General features: G+C 46.3%; 1 pseudogene across 1 annotated transcript in view; it reads right to left on the bottom strand.

The window, feature by feature from the left end:
- LOC147736846 (uncharacterized) overlaps nt 1–20,459 on the bottom strand; it is a 59,415-nt pseudogene extending 38,956 nt beyond the window's left edge. Inside the window, exons 1-2 of the transcript XR_015307585.1 lie at nt 18,455–20,459; nt 17,888–18,006 (exon numbers count right to left, since the gene is read on the bottom strand). The product of XR_015307585.1 is annotated as an uncharacterized LOC147736846 (transcript). The remainder of the gene's footprint in view (nt 1–17,887; nt 18,007–18,454) is intronic.
- Nucleotides 20,460–20,815: the final 356 nt, after the last annotated feature.

The raw sequence follows: 20,815 nt of genomic DNA, 5'->3' as shown, positions 1-20,815 counted from the left end.
CTCCTTCAAAGGACCCTCTATTGATCCAGGCCTCCCCACCCCCTGTGATATGATCAGGCGCACACATCCTAAGACTCGACGGAACACTCAGCTGCGTGATGGCCCCCTCCTCTTATCAGCAGGTTGAGGACCTCTATTGTGAAGGTATATGGGGGTGGGATTGACACTAGGATTACGGGGATGTCTTTTCCTTGCTTTACAAAGTTCTGATTGTAGTAAAGGAAGGTCACATGCCATAAACCAGTGTATAAGAGGCCAGGCCTCCGAGAGGCTGTTAGAGCACCTCGAGACGATACCTTGTTGTCTGATCTGATGTGTTCTGCTCCGTCGGAATTAACTTCTGTTTCCTGCCTTCTGGTCTCCGGCGCCTGCCTCATTGCTTGGTAAATTTGAATGGTACAAGGGCGGTTAGCGCCGGGCAAATCTTGAGAAAGGTCCTAGCCCTACCTTTTTCTACACTCCCAGCTGTGAAGTTACTTTGTGCAGCTGCCAGCATACAAGGAAATGCAGAGCAGCCTCTCAGCTAAACTAACACTTACGGGCGGAATGAAGAAGTGCACTTGGCGTCCCATGCTGCAGGAGACAGTACGGGCTACGAATCAGGTTGAAGATGCAGTCCCTCCTCCTGCCCCAGCAGACAACAGGTCTCCTGGGATTTGTAGTCACTTTACGAGGCAGCTACAGTGGTTTGGCGTCCCGCGCTGTGGGAGATAGTCCAGTGCTATATAGCGCGTTGAAGATATAGTCCCTTCTCCTCCCCCAGCAGACAACAGGTCTCCTGGGATTTGTATCCCTTTACCAAGCAGCTACAGAGGTGTGGCGTCCAGCGCTGCATTTGTTAGTCCGGCACTATATAGTGTGTAGAAGATGTGGCCCATCTTCCTCCAACAGCAGACAAACAGTTCTCCTGGGACTAATAGTCCCTTTAGCAGGCAGTCTGTTGACAGTGCGCATGACTCATTATTGATAATTAATGCTTGCCACAGTGGGGTGCTCTCCAGACCAGGCCGAAAAGAGCTTTTCAGGTGGTCAGTCATAGCTCCGATCCTGTGCTTTCCTGTCTCCTCGCATTGACACGTACTGACTGAGTTGTTACTACTTTGGCCCTATGGGCGATAGCCAGGCTAAGGTGTCAAGCACAGGAAATACATGCCTATAAGAACCACTTTGCTTCGGGTGCGTTCCCACCACTGGGCCAAGGGTTCATTTGGTATCAGTCCACTCTCTCAAACTCAGATGCCTTTTTCAGCACCATAAGTACTACAGCTGCCTCCAGGCCTACTTCCTACCATGCGGGTTCTCTCTCTTCCCACAATGTAGGATACAGACTTGGTATACATAATATCCTACCAAGTGTCTTTTCCGACACTGCAAGTCTCAGTCTTATTAAAGACAGCATTACTACTCCACTAACGTGACATACAGTCATAATGATGTCCTTGTTGTTCAGAAATAAAGACTTGATAATAATTCTGTGTTCGTCGGAAGACTGAGGACGTTATCCTGACAATAAATGCGTACATTAAATAAAGGTATACTTATCTACAATAATCTTAGGCTGAGACATAATGCAAAAATTAATTATACACAATATAAGTTTGAGACTCTTACATTGATTCAGCACAAGTATTGTCAATTAAATTAACCTACAAGAAACAGGTATGGGATTTCTCTTTTAGCAGAGTTTACATTTTTTCTCTAGAAGTTAGGAGTAGGAATTCAATTTTAAGATTCAAAGACCTCTTTTTTTAATGAGATAAATTAACAAAATGAAACTGTTCCGTTTAATAGAACTTGTATCGCTACTCTAAAGAGGTAGTGGATATTTAGGGATTGGGCAAAATATATTATTGTTTAAGTCAATTACTTTATGGAGAAATATTAAATACGAATGGCTATATATTTAACAGAGACAAATCCTGTGACATAACCTTTAGAGCCATATTGTACTAAGAAAATAATTTAATTAAATGTGCACAGGTTTAAAAGAATATCATTTAAGTGATCAATATAATCATGTGGAAATTTATTGTGAAGTTATACTATATATTTGCAATGTTATTCTTATTTACAATTGTTTTGATATCTTGAATAGTTTTCATTTTCTCTTTTTTGAGTGATAATTGACGTTTTAATTAACAAATGTTTTGTTTGTGTATGTATTATGGTCTCGAAGATACGGTCTTATGTGAAGTAAGGTAAAACTTATGATAACTGTTTGTCTATCTATATTTTTTGGGATAGAAAATATTGATTATGTGTGGAACGGAACCGTCCCCTACCTCCCTTGGGCGATGGCTCAGTACGAACTCTCTGGGCTCCGATAGCGATCCAACAGCGTCCCTGGCAACACGGTCTCCTCCCCTTTCTCTTCCCGTGCAGGAACCAATCGCGATAGACGGAAGACCGGAAGGACCTGACGCTGACCCCGGAAGTCCCGCCTACGATCCCGGCCCGGAATCCTGAAAAGGCGACAGCGGTGATGGAGGAGCGTTCCTGACGGCGGACTCGTGGCAGGAGACAGCATACAGAGAACCGGAGGCGGTGGACGGAGATAGCGGAGGCCCAGGAGAAGAGAAGACTGGAGGCGAGGACGAGGAGATCTGGAGCGAGGACTGGTGGAGTCCCCAGGAGGTGGCTGGAGAGCGGCCGCAACTCGGAGAAGAGTTGCGGCGGGGCATGTGAGTACCCTGTCTCCCGGCTCCCAGGTCGACCTGTATATTTGTGTAAATAGAGCATCCCCTCACTGTATAGCACTCCTAGGAGCACTGTATATAGAACACTACCCGAGACACAGTACGTAGAGAACCCCACACCGGAACCCTCACTTCCGAACCCTCCTCACTCTCGCTTTTTCCCTACCACGAACCGGGTGTTGATGACATTATTCAGAGTCCAAAGTGGAGGACTAATTGCCCTGTTCTCTCTCCCTTTAACTCCGAGGGCCACAGGACCAACAGCAAAGAAGAAGAAGACGCACAGCCAGAACTCCTCCCGGACATTTCCTCCCTGACGACTGCATCCAAGAACCCTTCCTTCTTCAATCCTCTGTTATCTATACCTTCCTCAAACCCCGACTGTGTGTGTAACAATAAAGAAAACTAAGACATAGCTCACTACATCCGGCCTCCACGCCTGTTATTCCGGTCCGCCCAAACCCCAGCCCACAGGTGGTGTCAGAAGTGGGATATACCGGAAGCATGGAGGCGGCAGTAAAAAAGCTGGCTGAATCCCAGGAGCAGATGGGGAAGCTCATGGAACAATTCCTTAAGACTGCAGAGGAGGATCGGGGGCAGTTACATGACGTCCTGAAAGGCCAAGGCACAGCGCAAGACCAGGCCTTGGGAAAGTTAACCGATGTGTTGGGACAACAGAGACCAGTCACCTCCCTTCCGTCGGTGGTACTGCAGAAGTATGTCCCGGGGGAAGACCCGGACTTCTTCTTTACAAACTTTGAGCGCCTGGCCCAAGCCGCTGCTTGGCCACTCGACCATTGGGGCCACTATCTGGGTCCCCTGCTTACCGGTGAGTTACAGGCGGCCTACCAGCAAGCCAACATCCAAGGACAGACCCCGTATAATGATATAAAGACCTGTATTCTAGAGCGTCTGGGGATCGACGAGGAAACATACAGGATTTGTCTCCGACAAGCAAAGGAAGGCCCACAGGAGAATCCCAGGGCTCTCTCATTCCGTATTCAGGATTTGGCTAATCGCTGGCTGAAGCCCGCCACCTCCTCCAAAGAAGATATTCTAGCGAAAATATATTTAGAACAATTTCTGGCTTCCTTACACCCCTCCACCCAGAAGTGGGTACGCCAACACGCCCGCCTGACGCTGGATACGGCGGTGGAAATTGCCAGTGCCTTCAGCCGTGCCCAGGAGACTCAGAAGATAAAAGAAGAACACCTACCCCGAGGCCATCATCCCAATCACATCCGACCCCAAAGGCCGTCCCTACCCAGAAAACCAGACCCTGTCCCCCTTTTTCCCTATCCGGTCCTACCCCGACAACCGCCCCCTGGACCTCAGTGCTATCATTGTGGGGGTTATGGTCATATTGCCCGAGTATGCCCGCAGAAAGAGGAACCCATGGAGGTAGGACTGGTTCGCAACCTTGTTTGTGATACGTCGGAGTTGGATCCTCCTCGCTTTCACTGTCCGGTGAGGATTGACGGACAACCAGTAAGGGCTCTTGCCGATTCGGGGTGCCTGCAAAGCATATTACGCCCTCAGGAGATTCTTACCCGCATAGGACCGGTGACCGGTACGGTTGCCATCCAATGCGTACACGGCGACACCAAGAGTTACCCCTCTGCCAGGGTACGGGTACAACATCATGCAGATCAAGGAAGCCTACTGACTGTAGGTTTGGTTCCCAATTTGCCGGAACAAGTAATCCTGGGCAGTGATTACAGTGGACTCCCTCACCTCCTCCAGAAAACGACAGACTCACTGGAGAAATGGTGGGCAGAAGCACCATTTCCCCAGACCAGTACAAGCACGGAGATGCCCGTTAAGCCCTACAAGACCAAGAGCCAGAAAAAGAAGGAGAAACGAAACCACGCTACCGTCTATTCAATACAACTGAATGATCATCCCTGGGAAACCGATAGGGAATTCCGGGCGGCTCAACAGGAAGACCTCACGTTACAGAACGCTTGGAGCCGGGCTCTGGATAACGAAGACCCTCTTCAAGTAGTTCCATACTTCTTTAAACGGCATGGACTATTGTACAGAAAGGGCGGACCTCAGCAGGCCTCACAGTTGTTAATCCCCGGCCCATTCCAGGAAAAGGTGCTGTTCCTGGCCTACAGCCACTTGCTAGGGGGACACTTCGGCGGTGTAAAAACAGGACAATCCATCCTCGACCGGTTCTATTGGCCGGGGGTGTATCAGCAGATAAAACGATACTGCCAGGAGTGCCCCGTCTGCCAGAAAAACAGCTGATATCGCCCTCCTCGAGTACCCCTCCAACCCATGCCCCTCATAGATGTTCCCTTCAGTCGAGTCGGCATGGACCTCATAGGCCCCCTACTTCCTTCTAGAAGTGGGTGTCGATACGCCCTTGTCTTGGTCGATTATGCCACTCGTTTTCCTGAGGCAGTCCCCATGCGCCAGCCTACCACCCAGAACATTGCCAAAGCCCTTATCTCTATATTCTCACGTGTAGGTTTCCCTCGAGAGATCCTAACTGATCAAGGGACCCCCTTTGTCTCCTCCCTTATGAAACAAGTATGTTCCCAGCTTGGCGTCAAACAGATAAGGACCTCTGCTTACCACCCCCAGACCGATGGACTAGTCGAGCGCTACAATGCCACCCTAAAAACCACCCTAAAGAAACTGTTAGCCTTAGAAAGTAAAAGATGGGAAGAGATGCTACCCCTAGCCTTGTTTGCAATCCGCTGCAAGGTCCAAAGCAGCACTGGTTTCTCCCCCTACGAACTGTTATATGGGCGGGCTCCCCGAACCCTGTTGGACATGGCACGAGAAGCCTGGGAGGCCGAGCCCGACCGCACCAAACCCCTCCTGGAATATGTTGCTAATTTAAAGACACACTAGAGACAAGTAAGGGAGATCGTGCGACAAAACCTTTTGACGGCTCAAACCTCCCAGAAACGTCAATATGACAAAGGAACTAAGCCCCGTTCCTTCGTCCCTGGTAATCTCATACTCCTCCTCCTACCGTCTTCAGACCACAAACTACTGGGTCAGTGGCAGGGCCCTTTTGTTGTCCTACGACAGGCAACCCCAGTGACCTACGAAATAGAACTAGATCCTAAACGAGGGGTCACCCAGATTTACCATGTAAATCTCTTAAAAAAATGGGAAGGACCCCGGCCTGTTCTGTCCAATGTCACAACCCAAGCACCCCTCCTTTATGAGGTCTGTTTTGATCCCGACTTACGGGAACCACAAAAAGAAGACCTTCGAACTGCCTTGACCTCCCTACAACAGGCATTTTCCTCCCTACCAGGCCATACCACGGTCATAGAACACGCTATCCTAACCGATCCTGGAAAAACCGTGAGACAACGTCCCTATCGAGTTCCAGAGGCTCGCCGGACGGTTATTAAGAAGGAGACTGACACGATGCTGCAAATGGGCATCATAGAGCCGTCCATTAGCAATTGGAATTCCCCTATTGTTTTGGTACCGAAGCCGGATGGCTCCGTACGATTTTGTATAGACTTCCGGGAGGTCAACAAGATCTCCTGTTTTGACACATACCCGTTACCCCGGGTGGATGAAATGGTGGAACGCATAGGCAAGGCCAAGTACATTAGTACCCTTGACCTATGCAAGGGTTATTGGCAAATCCCCCTCCGCCCGGAGGATAAAAAGAAAACGCCTTTTCAACACCCGATGGTCTGTTTCAATTTAAGGTAATGCCCTTTGGGCTTCATGGTGCTCCCGCCACCTTTCAGAGGGCCATGAATCAGGTCCTACAACCCCATTCCCAGTACGCAGGGACCTACCTAGATGACATTATCATCTATAGCGACGATTGGGATCAACACCTACACCATTTACAGAAAGTCATTTCCTCTCTGGGGGGCCATGGGTTCACCATAAACCCCTCCAAGACCACCCTGGCCGCCCAAACAGTGAAATATCTGGGGTTTTTACTAGGCGAGGGAGTCATCAGACCACAGAACAAGAAAATAACTGCCATACAGTCCATCCCCTTTCCACAGACACGCAAAGAATTACGGGCTTTTCTGGGCCTCCTGGGCTACTACAGGAGGTTCATTCCCAACTTCTCCCACACCGCTGCTCCCTTAACCGACCTCCTCAAAAAGGCCACGAAGGCCGAAGAGGCCTTACGCCATCTAACACCGGTGTTGCTTCAAGCCTTCACCCGACTTAAGCAGTCCCTTGTCTCCGAACCCGTCCTTGTTAGCCCCGACTACACTATGCCATTTATCCTTCAAACTGATGCTTCGGATCAGGGTATAGGGGCAGTACTATCCCAGAAAGACAGAAACGGTGACGAAAGACCAATTCTCTACCTTAGCCTACGATATTATCTGGACGGACGCGAATTCACCTTATATACAGACCATGCGCCACTTGAGTGGATGGCGAGAAACAAAGGACACAATGACCGTGTTCTGCAATGGTTCCTTACCCTTCAACCCTACCGGTTTAAAACCCTACATCGAAAAGGGGTGGAGCAGGGAAATGCCGACTACCTGTCCCGTTACCCTCCCCCAACAAACCCTAGTACAAAGATTGCTAGGGGAAAGGGATGTGGAACGGAACCGTCCCCTACCTCACTTGGGCGATGGCTCAGTACGAACTCTCTGGGCTCCGATAGCGATCCAACAGCGTCCCTGGCAACACGGTCTCCTCCCCTTTCTCTTCCCGTGCAGGAACCAATCGCGATAGACGGAAGACCGGAAGGACCTGACGCTGACCCCGGAAGTCCGGCCTACGATCCCGGCCCGGAACCCGGAAAAGGCGACAGCGGTGATGGAGGAGCGTTCCTGACGGCGGACTCGTGGCAGGAGACAGCATACAGAGAACCGGAGGCGGTGGACGGAGATAGCGGAGGCCCAGGAGAAGAGAAGACTGGAGGCGAGGACGAGGAGATCTGGAGCGAGGACTGGTGGAGTCCCCAGGAGGTGGCTGGAGAGCGGCCGCAACTCGGAGAAGAGTTGCGGCGGGGCATGTGAGTACCCTGTCTCCCGGCTCCCAGGTCGACCTGTATATTTGTGTAAATAGAGCATCCCCTCACTGTATAGCACTAGCCCACATTATGATAACCCAATAAACATGTAAACAATATTGTTGTGTTGCATAAACCAGGGCTCTGGCCAAGCTCAATAGGCTTTGGCTTTCCCACCCACGGGGGCCTGAACTAAGTTCAGTGCTCCATCGCTTAAACTGAATTCCAAGTTATTGTACCCCCCACACTACCCCACTGGGCATACGTGCCGGTGTGGTGTCCGTGCTTTCTGGGTTACTAACAGTTCTGCGAAGGGTCAGGGATGCAGCCGTAATTCAAACCCAATTTTGTTCTTTAGCATAGCACTCACAAGTACTGTACTAAGAAAAGACACTATATATGTTTAAGAGTGTTTATTTCAACTGTCTAAGCCTGTTGCTTAGTACAAGAGTAATAACCACACAGAATATAATTAGAACAGCACTCATGTATGTTACTAGCAGCAAGAATAGAATAATATGAACATTTGTAACAAGAGTGGGATGTTCCTAGGAGCTTAGCAACTGGAAGACTACTTCTATGTGCTACACTATGAGAGTTTGGAGTAGCTAACTTGCCTCTAAAGTTTCTTGAGACTCGGTACACTGCATACCTGTTCACATTGGAGAAGCTGTGACTATCAGACATAAGTCGAGAAAGAGTGTTTCCTTGGAAGAAAAACACATTCAGCTGGACTTAGCTATGCTCCTCTCTGATTGGCTCTCAGCATAGGAACAGATGCTGCAGCCGTCTGGCAAGAGCTCTTGCAATAAACTGGGGGCGAAGACCTCCCTAATTCAGGGGTCAAATCATGAGGTGCATTTAGTGTTAACCACTGACTTTTACTCTACCTTGGGGGAACTTAACTGCTATGAACCAGCATGATGAAAATATGTCAAACAAGACTACATGTATATTTTTTACATTTACTGTCAGACCTTGAAAGACAGATATCATGGAGCTGGTAGCAGATTTGTGTTGCCTTCAGTGGTTGCAAAGTTATTGTTTGGATAAATTGAAACATTCATGAGTTCTCCGAAAGATAATGACATGCTGCATATCGGCCAAACAAAGACAGGATAATGTGTTGGGAGTTCACAACAGTTGTGCGTCTAGTTATCTATTTGGGAAAATAATATTGTCTGAGTATGTAAACAATGTATAGGTAATATATGTATTTGTATTTTTGTGATTGAAGATTGTTCTAATGAAATATATGTGCTTTCAGAACGCTATCTATTAAGTTTTCTCTGTAAATTGGACCTTACATTGTGAAGCACGTAAAAAAAACAAAATAGACTCACCAAAAAATACTTTAGAACATTTTTTAAGGCTCCAACAATAGATGTAACACGGTTTGGAACAAGACAGTAGGGTTATACTGGCTGGGTTGATTGAAGTACATGCAGATCACTGGCTCTGCCAGTCTGTTTCTTTCATTTCCCTAAATAGCCTGTTTTCTGAGTGAAATGTTAAAGACACAATACATTAGACCAGCGGTTCTTCATCTTTTCAATTCTGAAGCCCCCCACTGAATGATTACTGCAATCCAGTCATTATTGATCCTCGGCCTAAGCTATTTATTTGACTCGGACCTCAAAACAATCCTCAAAAATATAGATACAGGAATACATGAAACAAGTTCGCAAATGTTGAAATATTTTGTTTAATTCCCAATGAAATAATGAAAAAGGTTCACAATTTTCAGTTTTGCTTCTTCATTCAAACATACTTTATTAATTTGTATTTATTAATTTTAATATTATTTAATTTTGTAAAAACTTTTGCAGACCCCTGAGTAAGCCTCGGAGACCTCCAGAGGTCCTTGGATCACAGGTTAAGAACCACTGCATCAGAGAACTAATTAGTGAGGGACAATACATATAAAAGAGTCAAACCACTATCCCCAAAATTAATGATAGTGAGGTAGTTTCAGTTCCCTTGGAATAAGGGGGGAGTTCTGTCGTACTCCTCCGAGGCCCCGCCTGACCGGCTGTGGAGTCCGTGTCTGCCCACAGAAGCGGGCAGACCAGAATGGACTATAGAACTGCACTGCAGGACGCACAGAGTATAGCACAGGGACTTTTCCCTTTTTAATTGCCGCGATCGTTGTTGGTTTAATTTTTCTGTTTTAAGGGCTTTCTGACTGATTGTCACAGCATAACTCATTTTGCATACCCACACTATAAAAAAAAATTAAAAAAAGGAAACTCACTTCACCGCCCGCTGCTTTGGCGTGGCTGCAACTCCCGTGTGGCTACTGCGCCAGCTTGGTTGAGAGAGGGTGGGGCTTGCTGCCATTCTCAGGCGCCATCTTGAGAGGCGCTCTAGTTGTTTGGCAGCTCCTACAGGCCACCATATTTAAGTGAGGGATGCAAGCGCGTAGCACGCACACCGAAGCCCGTCTGCGCCCGTCCGCACTCCGGAGGCGCACGGCGCCGGTAATGCTGCCCGTTTGGGCGATGATCGAGGGCGTCTAATCTATGACAGAGAACAACTGCTGAGGCTAAGTAAGGTAGAATGTAAAGCGACATCTGCCCTGGCTCATGTGAGAAAGGTTGGAAAGACCTTTATCGGGGGACTGATTAATAGCCGGTCTCTTGTTAAACATTCTACGGAGGTATCAGGCCTGATAGAGGATATGGGACTGGACGCCTTGTTCTTAACGGAGACCTGGATTAATGCAGAGTCAGCTGTAGAGCTAGGATGTGCCTGCCCTAATGGCTATAAAATTCATCACCACCCTAGAACCACGGGTAGAGGAGGAGGTGTGGGGCTGATTTTCAAAGAGGAGCTGGATTTTAGACTCCTACAGGTAGATGAAGTAGTGGGGATAGGAATGCTGGGGTTCTCTCTACACTCCTCCAGTGGGAACCTCCCTACAGGATTGTTGTGCTACAGACCTCGAGGTGGGACCACACACTATTAAAATCTCTTTGACACTATCACCAACCTGGCATTGGCACATTCCAAAGTGATCATTTTAGGAGACTTCAATCTCTGGGAAGATGGGAATGTCAGTAGCCAATTGCGTGATCTGAGGGATACATGCACAAACCTGAATCTTTCCCAGCTTGTCAAGGTTCAACACATCAAGAGGGACATATCCTTGATTTGCTTTTTTCCAACCAGTCCACTACCAGGATAATAAATATAGTACCTCAGACCTGGTCTGACCACTGTCTTATCCATTTTAGCATTCGGATGCTACACTCTGGGAACAGTGCTGGTCAGCAAAGGTCTTACAGGAGAGGCAGGGAATGGGCTAAAAAAGATAAGACTGGAACTCCTATATTTGACCTGGACGCCACTCACTTTGCACCCACGTTGACCGCAGAAGAAAACTATAGAGTGTTTACTAACCACATAGCTGGCATCCTGGACCAGGTAATCCCCATAAAGGAAATAAGAAGCAAAATCTCGGCTTCATGGTATAATGAGGAGCTGAAACAGCTCTGCATGCTCCGCAAGAAGGCGGAAAGGAAATGGAGAGAATGTTATGGTGAGGAATAAAAGAAAGATCTAAGACGGATACAACTGCAATATAAAGAGGGAATCCTTAGGACTAAGGCAGATTTCTATGCCAGTTCTATTATACATGCGCCTAATGGGACTAAAGCACTTTTCAAAAATTATCAAGGACCTTTCCCCCCTATATGCATGGAAAATAAAGTGGCAGTATCCCAAAAATTATGTGTTGAAATTGATATACATTTTCAGGATAAGATTGCAAAAATCGTGAATACCCTGCACGTTAATGATAATGGTGAATAACTTATTCCTGAACAATGGATTGAGGCAGATTTACAACAGCCTGTATTACTGGATAACTTTCAGGCTTTAACAGAAGCGGCTTTTGCCAGCTTGGGAGATAATGTATCCTAAGGCTCTCCCCTTGATCCTTTCCCTCATAAAATGTGTCAATCCTTTGGGCGAAATACCTTTCCATGGCTGAGGCAGATATGCAATCAGTCTCAGGAAGAAGGAATGGTCCCGGAATGCTGGAAATTGGCAGTGGTGACTCCACCGATTAAAAGGTGTTCCTTGGACCCGTCAATACTGGCAAATTTTAGGCCCATCTCTCTCCTTCCTTATCCGGTGAAGATTCTAGAGAAAGCAGTCAGTAGGTCCCTGTCGTGCTTCCTGGAGGAGAATCATTCACTAGATAAAGACCAGTTCGGCTTTCGCCCTGGGCAAGGGACCGAGACGGCTATAGCCACTATGCTGGACAATTCGCGTATGCGAGCCGACAACGGGAATGCCACTGTTCTAGTGCTTCTCGATATGTCGGCTGCATTCGATACGGTGAACTATCCCATACTAGTGGAAAGATTGAAGAAGATAGGAGTGAAAGGCCGGGCACAGCAATGGCTTCAATCCTATCTAGAAGGTCGACAGCAGGTGGTAACCTTAGTACCATTCTCCTCTGGCACATCTTCAGTCACCCATGGGGTGCCGCAGGGCAATGCATGCGGCAGACGACTGACTGGCTCAGAAGGAACTCATTGCAATTTAATAGCGGAAAGACTGAGGTAGTGTACTGCTCTGCAGGTAGGATGTCCAAACAATTTCCCTCCGACTTCAGACTTACACAAGAGGAGTAACCTCTAACCCCGGTCAGGAAGGTTCGCAATCTGGGGGTAATGTTTGATGACGACCTCCAGATGGAATCACAGGCAAATAAGAAGCCAGCGTATGCTTCGCCCTAATTCGCATGCTACGGAAAATAATCCCTTTACTACCTAAAGAGGCACGTCCTTTAGTAGTAAGCAGTATAGTGGGAAGCAGGCTGGACTATTGCAATTCCCTATACCTGTGTACATTTTCCAGGGACTGCAAAGAATCCAGTCTGCAGCAGCCAAATTGGCCCTTGGTAGGCCCCGGAGCTCTTCTACTACCTTGGCTCTGAGAGAGCTACGCTGGCTGCCCATTAGGGAAAGGGTCTACTTTAAAACTCTGAGTATGGTTTTCAGAGCAGTGCATGAGCTAGGTCCTGTCCCCCTACAGGAAAGTTTTACATGGTATCGTCCTACAAGGCAGCTCCGCTCCTCCAGTGCTGGCCTGCTGATGATTCCCCTGTTTAAACAGTCTAGGTTAGGAGGAAGGGCTTTCAGCGTGGCTGGCGCCCATTTATGGAATGAACTCCCTCAGAACCTCAGACAAGTTAACTCTCTGTTAGCGTTTCGCAGGAACCTAAAAACATGGCTTTACCCCAAGGCCTAAGTTTCCGGTCCTCTCTTCTCTCTCTACTGCGACCTGTTTCCACTCTGCTCATAGTTCATCAGTCTGAAGTGCCAGGATACCCGTATGGTGACAGTATGCGCTATATAAGATCTAAAATCAATCAATCAATCAATGACAGGCCGGCTCCTGCGGCAGCAAGCGTGCAGGCCAGTTGGGAAGCCAGCAAGAGCAGCTGGGGGTGGGCACCAGAGCTGCTCTCAAAGTTACCTGGATGCAGGGTGCCCGTGTGGAAATGGGCCCCCGAGAAAGAGGAAACGGGGCATGAGGCCACCATCGAAGTCTGTGTGGCTTTCCCCGGAGCAGCAGGAGAGCCGCTGCTCAGACATGCATGCGATGGGGTGGAGCGTCTCAAATAGCCTTACATAGCCTGGCAAGGCCGGAAGTGAAAACCTGCTAGTTTTCAGTGCATGGTGGCACCAGGAAGATGGGGTCACCACTATTTGTTGGCAAAGGTGCAGGGGGAGCTGCAGAAGTAGCGCAGACTCCCCCAGCACAAAAGTAGAACGTCCCCACCCTCAGTCTCTGGGAATTGAGGGAAAGAACCCCTCCTGTTTCTAACTCTCCGTACTATCCGCAAAATTTCCCGGTTTTTTTCCTTTTCAGCCCTTAAACTTATTCTCTTGGCCATTGTCATGTCTCGACTTGACTATGGCAATGCCCTGTATTCCAGCATTCCTGGTTACGATCTCCGTCGTCTCCCACTCATCCAAAATCATGCAGCCTGACTTCTTTACAAACTTCCCAAATCCCATCACGTTTCCCCTCTTCTTTAAACCCTACATTGGCTCCCCATCCAGGACCGTGCTCTCTTCAAAATGGGTTGTTGGACCTTTCAGGCTTTAGCGGGCACTGCACCCGCTTTTATAAAATCTCAAATCAAAGCCTACATCCCCGCTCGGGACTTACGCTCATCCACTCAGCTTCTGCCTTCTGTCCCCCGTTTTAAAAAGAAAAGATCGGGTGGCCTGAAGTTTTCTATATTGGCCCCACTCTTTTGGAACTCCCTTCCTCTGCTCATTAGGTCCTCTTCCACCTACCCCGACTTCTGCAAAGCCTTGAATACCTTCCTTTTCTCACGAGCCTTCTCGCCCTAACCATCTCCGTTCCACATCTCCGAGTCTACGTCCTTAGCGCCATGAAACTGATCGGTGTCCGAGCGCTTTATAAGTCTCTTTAACCTCAACCTCAACCTCAAGGGTTATTCATGTTTCATCAAGCCTACCTAATGGTGGAACTTTTGTTCTGCAGCTGGGAGCAGATGCTTATGACTACACAGAGGTGTGAAAGGCTGAACATGGATTGCCTTTGTGGAGACATCCCCTAGAGGAGTAAAGATGCAATTGCACAAGTGGTGCATTTACGTAATATTGTTTCTTTTGGGGTTGTGAAGTCACATGCAATATGCGAAATGATAAGTAAATTGGAAGTATTTTGCCATGCATTCTTGCCATGGTGCCTGGTTGTAATTTTATAATCAAGTGATTATAAATACGATGCCTTTTAGGGGCTGTGATTGACTTGCATTGATCATGTTACCAAATATGATAAGTACCTGTCATTCCAAGTGATGCTTGGGCATGTATTCTTGCTAATGCGTTAGTTCAACAACCAGACTGTCAGCCACTGTGATTTAAATATGTATACTGTATGGTCAGTATGAGATGCTCCTCTGAAGACAAAGGGATAGCCAGGTTGGTGGAGATCACTAAATATGGTGGACGGTGGTCCAACGGGGTAATGGAAGTTGTTACGCCTGCTTCTCTGGCAGACCGCGGGCTACCTGTCAAACTATAAATGAGGGGGACAATCTTCAAATGTAACTCAAAATAGACGGGCTGGATTCGGGGTGTGGTGGACAGGGCACTCTATCAAAAACACAACTAAGCATTATATCAGCCAAACCAATGGTCCACCCACCAGCCCTGTTTAGAGGTGGACGGATTGTCAACCTTTAATCAGAAATCCCATTGGGTCTGTTGCTGGAAAACTTCTTCTGAAGGAGAAAGGGCTTTCGAAGAAAACCCATCAGACATTAGATAAAGCAGTACCATATTAGAACCTTAAAAAAAAATTGTATTTGACAAATTCATGTTTAAATCCCTTGTATGGCAGACTGCTTTCAAGTACTCAACATCCTGTGGTATTTTTATGGATTATTAACAAGAGTAGTGACAGGATACAGACATATTTTCAGCACCTCTCACTCTGAGAGAAGGCACACTGGCGAGAATAGTCCCCTCTAATGCCACCTGCATCAGACTCCTGCTGAAAGCAGTCATGCTATTGAGACTAGGCCCCTCTAATGCCACCTGCGGCAGACTCCTGCTGAAAGCCTTCATGCTATCGAGATCAGTTGACCACTCTACAGCCAAATAAACTGGGCTCTTTGCTGACATCACAAATTATCTTTATAGTTTAGGAAATAAATCACATTTAAGATCTCCTATACAATCAACAGTCAAATACCATGAATTCAAATAAATGTGTTGTTTTATTACATATCAAAAAACATCGATTTCTTAGTAATAAGTAGAATCTAGTCCTCATTGTGTACATTTCATAGCATCATGAGTGTTCTTGCTGTATCATAATTTAGTTCATGTTAATGTTAAAGTAAATCCTGGTACACACCTCTGTAGTGTGGTTTCAAAAAGGCTCTTGGATGTCCATACATGGGTGATGTTTGGTTATGTATCATTAACACAGATGTATAAAGTATTTGGTTTCAAATTTATTATGCCACTAATGGCCGTACAAACCACTTGTTCCTAAATATAAATTGTCCAGTTTAGAACTTGTTGCTGTTAACGTGAAAGTAAAGTGAGTTTTACCCTGGAGCAAACCCCTGTAGTGTGTTATGTATAGGATGGGTGGGCTGAAGAGCAGTCTCGTTGCTGTTCCTCAATGGCTGGGTGGTGGTGGTGGTGATGATGGTCGGCAGCAGGAAGAACTTCCCGGACTCAGCACTTTGTTAAAATGAACTCAGTGGAAAGCATTAGTTTCTACTATCTTTGGCTACTGAAGATGTATCCTTTCTTCTGATGTGCATATTATATCGGTGAACACCTTCCTCTAATCAAGGCTGGGCTATGAGAACACTGTGTATTTGGCAGCTCCAGCAACACAAAAGCACCTTACAGATAATTCAGAATGCTACGATCTATCTTATTTGTGGTCTGAGGATGTCCCAACTGCATTACAAAGTTTCACTGTTTGCTCACGAGGCAGCACACACTTTTTATGTCCATTCATTCACTGGCAGTTTATAAAACGAGGGTATCTTTTTGCTTGTTATGTTATGTTAACAGGTTTTATAAAGCGCTCATTGCCCCAACAACGGGCATAACAGCGCTAAAATGTCACTGCCATAAGCAAGCCAAGAACACCCAGGAGGCAATTATGCAGGGAAGAGGTGAGTTTTGATGTTTTACGGAAAAGAGAATGTTTTTGAATGTTTCTAATATGTGCACGGAGGGAGTTCCAAAGCTTAACCGAGGAACAACCGCCAGATGCTGGTCCTTGGAGCGCAGCTGACGGGTAGGTCTATAGGACGCCATGAGGCTAGCCAGAATAGCAGGAGATTGGTGAATCATGATTCCGTGGGCAATACAGAGAGTCTCGGATGCATTTCTCCACCGGAAGCCAATGTAGTTTGTGGATGGAACTAGCGATGAAGCAGATTCTCGGCAGACCAAGGAGGGCCCGGGCTGCTACATTTTGTGCCTTTTGTAAATGCTGTATCCCTGCCCTATTGATCCCGATATATAGGGAGCTTGCATAGTTCAGTCTAGAGAGTACTGTGGCGTGAATGATTACCGGACGGATGGTAGGGTCGAAGAAACCCAGCAAAGGATTAAGCCCACGTAGGAGCCCGAAACAAACTCCAGCTACTACCTTAGTCTGGGTTTGAAAAGAAAGTCTATCCAGACCCAGAGATTTTTTACTGCCATTTTAGGAGCCGGCGGAGGGCCCAAAGAGGACAGTTACAAGAGGTCACTCCACAGATGGATATCTTTGCCCACGACCAAGATCTCCGATTTGTTGCCATTGAGCTGAAGACAATTGGCCATCACCCAATCTGCAATAGCTGCCCAGAGTTGTCAGATAATGCCACCACCAGCTGTGTGTCATTTGCGTAAGATACCACAGCTAATCCTCTGCTCCTGGCCACTGCTGCCAGAGTTTGTATATAGATGTTAAAAAGGGTCTGTATCTTTTGTGTTCCTTTACTTATGAATCCAGATTTCTGTTTCAGTGCCAAGGATCAAGAAATGTAAAGCAGCGAGTCGATATTTCTGGATTCCAAGAGCTGAATTATTTACTGCTAAAGGTTCAATCTTTACCTAATCTTCAAGCTTTCAGAAACCTATTAAGAACTACACTTTTCAACTGCTTTCTCTCTGATCAATAATGTTGCCATCATGCACGGATTTTGTCCTTTCACCAGTTAGGAGTTGGTTGGTTAATTCTCTGTAAATAAGAAAGGTCTCAAATATATTCATATACAATTAATCTGGCCGTGAATTATTTACAGTCAGTGGTGAGCCAGCAAATTTCCCAAGGCTCCAGCTTGATGTTGGACACCTCTGGAGAAGAGCCACTATGGTGGGTGCAATTGACAGATGCATGTGATGACTGAAATGAGCATCATTTGCCCCGCGTCAGGGCTTCGGATCTAAATGTTGTGCACTGTATGCATGATCTCACAGTTACAGGTCACAATTTCCTACTTTTACTTTTTCTGCCTTTGAACGTTGTTCTCTAGCAGCTGTCATTGAACCGGTTGTTGCACAAAAGGACCAAACACCAAAATCAGCTAGAAATATTCTCCAGTCTGTGCTTTTTAAACTTATTCAAGTGTGTTGTGTTTATGGGTTTTATCACTAATCCCTGTAGTTTGCCAAAAATCCTTCCCACAACTACTTCCAAATACACTGCAATGGTATGGTTTCTCCCCAGCATGTGTTTGCTGATGTCTTCGTAGAATTGATAATCGACTAAAGCTCTTCGCGCATTCAGTGCACTTGAATGGCGTTTCCCCTAAGTGTGTTCACTGATGATTTCCTAATGTTGAAGGGTCACCAAAACTACTTTCACATCGTAAATTGTAAATTGATACTTGTATAGCGCACTACTCACCCGCAAGGGTCTCAAGGCGCTTGTACGAATACCGCTGTGGAACCCATACTGGCTTTCCCTGTGAGGTGTCCACTCCTGGGCACCCCCAAGGTGGAGGCAAGGCATCCTTAGCATTGTGGGGGCCGTTGTGGAGATTAAGCAAGCTATTGCCCAGAGTTGCAGAGTGGGACTCCATGATTGGAATAGGCACAGAGGCGAGAATGATCAGGTCCGTGGAATTTTGAGCCCAAGACCCGCAGAGGCGGGGAATTGAACCCTGGTCCCGGGTTAGACCTCTGCATCAGGGTCAGCCGCTCTAACCATTGAGCCACACTTCTCCAGTGCATTCAATGCAATTATATGTGTTTTCCCAATTGTGTTTGCTGATGTCTTTGTAGATTTTCTAATCAACTAAATCTCTTCACACTTTCACTGCACTTAAATGGCTTTTAAACTGTGTGTGTTCGCTGATGACATTGTAGCTGTGATAACCAATTAAAGCACTTTGCACATTCACTGCACTTGAATGGCTTTTCCCCAGTGTGTGTTCGCTGATGTGTTTGGAGTTGTGATAACTGACTGAAGCTCTTCACACATTCACTGCACTGGAATGGTTTTTCCCCTGTGTGTCTTCGCTGATGATTCCTGAGAGTTGAGGAATCACTAAAACTACTTCCACATTCACTGCACTTGTATGGTTTTTCCCCTGTGTGTGTTCGCTGGTGGCTCCGGAGGGTTGATATCTGACTGAATTTCTTCACACATTCACTGCACTTGTATGGTTTTTCCCCAGTGTGTGTTCGATTATGTTTTTGTAGGTCTAATAACCATCTGAAGCTCTTCACACATTCACTGCACTGGAATGGTTTTTCCCCAGTATGTGTTAGCTGATGTGATTGGAGATGTGATAACCTGCTGAAGCTCTTCACACATTCACTGCACTGGAATGGCTTTTCCCCTGTGTGTGTTCGCTGATGAATCCTGAGATTTGAGGAATCACTAAAACTACTTCCACATTCATTGCAATGGTATGCTTTTTCCCTAGTGTGTGCTCGCTGATGTCTTTGGAATTGTGATAACCGACTGAAGCTCTTCACACATTCAGAGCAATGGTATGGTTTTTCCCCAGTATGTATTCGCTGATGTGTTTGGAGATGTGATAACCGACTGAAGCTCTTCACACATTCACTGCACTGGAATGGCTTTTCCCCTGTGTGTGTTCGCTGATGAATCCTGAGATTTGAGGAATCACTAAAACTACTTCCACATTCATTGCAGTGGTACGGTTTTTCCCCTGTGTGTGTTCGCTGATGTCTTTGGAGTTGTGATAACTGACTGAAGCTCTTCACACATTCATTGCAATGGTGCGATTTTTCTCCTATGTGTGTTCGCTGATGTCTTTGGAGTTGTGATAACTGACTGAAGCTCTTCACACATTTATTGCAATGGTGAGATTTTTCTCCTGTGTGTGTTCGCTGATGTCTTTGGAGTTGTGATAACTGACTAAAGTTCTTCACACATTCATTGCAATTGCACGTTGCTTCTCCTGTGTGTGTTTGCTGATGGTTCTTTAGTAGCGATGACATACTAAAGCTCTTGCTGCTTGTGTATGATTCTTCTTTCTTGGTTCGTTTCTCTGGGTCGGGTTTACATTTGTCTGCATCCCATGACTGCGTTTCCTGAGGAGCTAACATGGTTGATAAAGCACTTGTGTTATTCTCACATTTCATGTATGAGTGTGGTACTTTGGATGCTTGATTTCAGATTTCACAATGAAATACAAAACTCACCAACTACATATATTATAATGCGGCAAGTAAAGCTTCTTTGTAGGTGGTTATGTTTTTAGATTGCGGAATGGTTTTGCATGTTTACAAGTTAAGATTAGTCTTCCTTCAGGTCGATGCAATTGGAACAGTCTGTTGTAGATCAGAGACTCTCTCTTTCCTTTACCCTTCAGTTGTCTGGCTCCACTCCATTGTGCTTTTCTCTTGTTCCTGTGGTTTGGCCTGAAAGAGTTTACAATACACCTAGCGCACTGAATGGTGGTCTGCCATCATTACAGGAAGCAGAGCAATACTGTATCCCCCTCATACCGAACACATGATCAAAGCTGGTGGTGGAGGCCTGTTTACTCAGGAGGTAGTTTGTAGTGTTGTTGCCTTAATTTTCTAGAGGTCATTTCTTAGTCCTGTTGCATGGAGGTGCACAGCTCAGACTCTTGCATCCACTGATATGCTCTTGACTGCTTCTTCCAGGATCTATCAGTTTATGTTCAGGTTCCTCAGTCTCTGACTGTGAAGATCTTTTCCCGAATATTGGAGCTAATTTTTTCTAACCGCTTTTTTTTAGATTACTGTTGTTATTCACGATCATTTGTGCATTCAAAGCTGGTTTCCTATGGGATGTAAAGAGATTTAAAATCACTAAATGGAAATGTAAGAGACTGAGAACACACAATATTTAACAAGTTGTAAAAGACATCTATTCTTTACCATTTTTAAAAGTTACCAAGGGCTTATTCACCATACACAGATATTTACCTAAATCTTCCATTGAACATGTCACTCTTACCTAATTCAGAAAAGTAGGTGATTTTCCGGTGTTCACAGGGTAACTTAGTACAGAAAGAGCACTCACTGAGCGCCCTCATGCTAGAGGTACAGCTTTAGGAAGAAGCACATGGCTAAGATTTCATTTAAACAAGAAGGGATTGTGGAAAAAGCGATGGATCAGGATGTGC

This window comes from Lissotriton vulgaris, chromosome 1_2, assembly GCF_964263255.1.
Source record: "Lissotriton vulgaris chromosome 1_2, aLisVul1.2, whole genome shotgun sequence".
Lineage (NCBI taxonomy): Eukaryota > Metazoa > Chordata > Amphibia > Caudata > Salamandridae > Lissotriton > Lissotriton vulgaris.
The sequence above is the reverse complement of the archived record's forward strand: the minus strand, read 5'-3'. Positions and strand labels throughout refer to the sequence as shown.